The following is a 4,884-nucleotide window of genomic DNA, read 5'->3' on the forward strand; positions in this document are numbered from 1 at the left end:
ATGAGCACACTTCTGGTAACATGGGTTGCGGCCTAATATGCCAATGAGCTGTGCTGTCAGGGGTGTGGCCTAATAGGCTAATGAGTTTCTGCTGTGGGGTGTGGCCTATTATGCTAATGAGTTCCTGCCGGGCTTTTTCTACAAAAAGAGCCCTGGTCGTTACAATGATAATCCCCCATTCTTCCTCCCATGGTGACTTTCCTAGATTATGCACCAGGCTATTGTCTAACATACAAATGAATGCATACTAACTAGATTTGCCAACCTCCAGTTGGGGCCTGGAGATGCCTGGACTTACAATTGATCTCCAGACTACAGAGATTAGTTCCTCTCCTCAGAACGCAGGTGCTTTGGGGGCTGGACTCTATGGTATTATATCTCACTAAGGTTCCTCCCCTCCCCAAGCCCCACTCCCAAATCTCCAGGAATTTCCCAGCCTGGACTTGGCAACCCTACAAACAGAGTCTATTTGCCTCAGATAATTTGTTGTTGTTGTTCAGTCGCAAAGTCGAGTCCGACTCTTCGCGACCCCATGGACCACATCACACCAGGCTCTCCTGTATTCCTTCTTCTTTGACCTTCAGTCTTTCCCAGCATCAGGGTCTTCTCCAGGGAGTGCTCCCTTCTCATTGGGTGGCCAAAGTATTTGAGCTTCAGCTTCATTATCTGGCCTTCCAGGGAACAGTCAGGGTTGATTTCTTTTAGGAGTGACTGATTTGATCTCCTTGCAGTCCAAGGGACTCTCAAGAGTCTTCTCCAGCACCATGATTCGGAAGCACCTATTCTTTGGCGCTCGGCCTTCCTTATGGTCCAACTCTCACAGCCATACATTACTACTGGGAATACAAATGCTTTCATCAAATGGACTTTTGTTGGTAGGGTGATGTTTCTACTTTTTATTATGCTGTCTAGGTTTGCCATAGGTTTCCTCCCAAGGAGCAGGTGTCTTTTAATACTTTATGCTATATATCTCATTATTTCAGTAGGCTCACTATATATCTTCAGATTTTTAATTTCAGAGTTAACGATTTCCGCTAACAATGGGTATTGGGTATACTATATTTCTGTGCTTTGATGTTATCACTTTAAGGTATTGGCATTTTGTTTTATACATCCATGGGCTTGTATTGTGATAAAGACAGCTGAACTGTAAATACATACGCAAATGATCGCTAACTCCTTTCCCCTCCAACAATAGTAGCATTGAGAGTCCTAGTTATGGTCATGGTAGAATGGATATTAGGAGCTGCGGTGGCTCAAGTGGTTAAGACGCTGAACTGCAGGCTGTGGAAGATCAGTAGTTCAGCAGTTCGAGACCGGGGTGCCGCATGATGGAGGGAGCTCCCATCTCTAGTTCCAGCTCCGAAAGCAAGAAATTGCAAGTAGATAAATAGGTACCACTTCGGTGGGAAGGTAACAGCGTTCTGTGCGCCTTGGTGTCATGCCGGCCACATGACCACGGAAACGTCTTCAGACAGCGCTGGCTTCTTCGGCTTTGAAATGGAGATGAGCACCGCAACCCTAGAGTCGGATTCGATGGGCTTTCGAGCAAGGGAACCTTTACCTTTACCTTTAGAATGGATATAGGGGGGGGGGGGGGGGGGAGGGAAGTCAGGAACCCTTTTTTGAAGGAGCATCAAGCATAGAATAGTGAGAGCAACAATAACAAGCCTCGCTGCAATTAACATTTATCTGCATTTATTTATTTAAAATGTTTATTACTGCCTTCCTGTCTTGTGGAACTCAAGGTAGCTTGCACTGTAAATAAAACATACAAAAGGCCACAATTTAAAATCTCAATTAGGACTGCCTATAAATAAAAACTAAATTAGTCAATCGCAGTTCTAAATAAACAGCCTTCAATAAAACTGTCTTCAGCTGCCTCCTGAAGAACAAAACTGAAGGAAAGAGGCACACCTCCTTGGGTGGGCTGTCCCATAGCTGTGGGGTTGCCACTGAAAGGGGCCTCTCTTTTGTGTGCCCACCTGATGACCTTCTTTGATTGGTGGGACAGTCAACAGGGCCTCTCTCTGTTTTGTGTGCGTGTTTTATAGGTGTATGTGCGCATGAGTGCATCTGGAAGCCATGGCAGTCTCTGGTGACTGTGTGTGCACCTGGAAGTCATAGTGACCTCTGGTGACTGACCCCTACTGGGGGCCTGGAGGATATTCAGAGAGGTGGCTGAATAAAGCCTGCCCCCGCCTCCCGCCTCTGGTATTCCTTGGAGGTCTCCCATCCAAGTACTTGTCAGAGTCGACTCTTCTTGGCTTCCGAGATCTGACGCGATTGGGCTTGCCGGGGCTATCCAGGTCAGGGCTCTCTCTGTGATTTTAATTGTCAGGCAGAAATATATGGGAAAAGACGATCCTTCAGCCGGTCCTGGACTACCATGTCTAACCATCCATCTGTCAAGAACAAAAAAGGGAAAGAAACTAAACCTAACAAAGAACTCCAAAACCAAACAAAGGTTAGTGGAAAGGAGGGCCAATATTAAAACCTTTACATAAAAAGAGGTACATGTATTTATTAATAATATCAAATTAAAACATATATAGGGGCCCAATTATAACCAATATATATAAAACATAACCATAACCAGGGCTAAAAGAGTTGACCTGACGCGTTTCGGCCGAATCGGCCTTCCTCAGAGGTCATACAAGTGTGGCTAGATGGTAAATAGTTACATTCATAAAAACACAATCAGGAATACATACAAACTATAAATTCAACAAGGACCTATATATGTTTTAATTTGATATTATTAATAAATACATGTACCTCTTTTTATGTAAAGGTTTTAATATTGGCCCTCCTTTCCACTAACCTTTGTTTGGTTTTGGTAACCATCCATCTGTTTCATCCACCAGTGGCTCAGCTGGGATATCCTGGAATTTTCCAGAAATACTCTTATCTTCTGAGATGGAAATTATTAGCAACAGAAGCTTGAGACTGGTAGCTACTTTCTTGAAAGTACAGTTTCTGTGTTTTACCTTGGCAATGACAAAGAAACCAACTTGCCCACAGGCACACGAGGAGCTGTGTGTATAGGCACGGAGCTGAGAGCTCGAAAAACGAAAGAGGCAGGCGACAGAAGAAAGAAAGGCACAGTAGAGAATGGGATGAGAAGCAGAACTATTACAGAGGTAGGGAAGGAGAATGTGAAGTCCTGACGTAAAAGAGGGAAATGATGACAATATTGGAATTTGTTTATTTACAACGTTTGCACCCTACTTTCTTATATGATATTAATGTCAGCAAGTACCTGAGGTGGGGTTGTGGTTCAGCGATAGATCACCTGTGTTGCATGTGGATGGGCATAGCTGCAATCTCCAGTTAGAAGGAATAGGTAGTAGGTGTTATGAGATCCTGGAGTATGTCAGTCAGACAGAATTCACCTTGATAGTCTGATGGTTGGATTCAGTGTAAGGCATTATGTTGCATTCTGGTTACACATCTGTTCCATTCAAGCTGTCTAATAAAATATAAATGAAACCAACACATCCTTAAATGCCAGCACAGAAAAGTTAAGAAACAATTTAAAAAAAAACAACTTCAGAAGGATTTCAGTGCAAGATTGAAAACGCTGGTATGACGGCCCTTCACACTTCCCTCCCTCAGAGGTAGATTTTCCCTCCAAAATTTTGTTCCCTTCTGTGACTGAGCTGCCCCAAATAATGTGGTTTTTTCTTCTTTGTCTTTAAAAGACTGCCTGTCCCATCCGGTCACAGAAATATAATTTGGCTTTTAGCCCAGTCCTGGAACCTGAGGGAAGAATAAGGAGCCCTCTTGAGTTGAACCCCTTCAAATGGCACTTGAGACAATGTAAAAGTCAAACAGAACAAAATATTTTATTTAAAAGGCCAGGTGTAACGGGGAGTTGTTAACTTCGACCAACATCCCTTGGTGATGTCAGCGATGCGATGATGTCACTTCCGGAACGGACGGCATTGCGTCAGGGGCGACGCTCTACTTTCTCAGCAAAACTCCATGGTTTGTAGCCATTTTTACCATAGAGTTTTGCCCAAAAAGTAGAGCGTCACCCCGATGACATCCCTGCCCACCCCTGGAACAGCCCCCAAATCCCTCCGCTGGAAACCCTCCGGTTTTAATGTATTGTTGGCTCTTATTGTTACCCATCAAGCCTTGCTGTGCAGGGGTAGGGTGGGCTATAAGAAGAAGGAAGGAAGGAAGGAAGGAAGGAAGGAAGGAAGGAAGGGCCCTGACCCACCTCATTTCTGAGACAATGACACTTTTCTGGTTTCTCAAACACTGGTTTGTGGAAAAAATAGAACTAATACATAAGTCACACGTAATTTTCAAGCTTTACTAAGAAAATCCCAAGCGTGTGTCGTGAGGTGTGGGAGCAGAGAGATTTATGGCGCTGTACTAAGCAGGCCCTGACCCGGCCGGGTAGCCCAGCCTAGCCTGATCTCCGATCTAGTCCTCGGCCGGGAGACGTCCAAGAGACACCAGGGTCCTCCTGACGCAGAGCCGGGCCCTCGCAAACGACCTCTGAACGCCTCCTGCCAAGGAAACCTCACGGGGAGTCACCATAAACCGGCTGTGGCTTGACGGCTGCTGCGCCCTCCCTGCTCAGCACACGCCTCGGCTCAGCACACGCCTCGCCTTGCAGGGCTACAGCAGCAGCCGCCGGGAGCGCTTGCGGGAAAGGCTTGTGCTTCTTTGCCCTGCGGTCTGCAACGACGGCCTTTTGACCTTCCCCCTTGTCCTTCCAGCAGGGTCGGCGGCTGCTGCTGCTGCAGAGTCAACAAATAACAGATACCGTGCACAGGTGAATTATAACCTATCATAAATAATTTTATATATTTAGAAAAATATTATTACAATAATTTCTTCATACATATTAATCATCATAGTCACAAT

The sequence above is a fragment of the Gekko japonicus genome, unplaced genomic scaffold, assembly GCF_001447785.1.
Source record: "Gekko japonicus isolate JY-2015 unplaced genomic scaffold, Gekko_japonicus_V1.1 scaffold1420, whole genome shotgun sequence".
In the NCBI taxonomy this organism is placed as follows: domain Eukaryota; kingdom Metazoa; phylum Chordata; class Lepidosauria; order Squamata; family Gekkonidae; genus Gekko; species Gekko japonicus.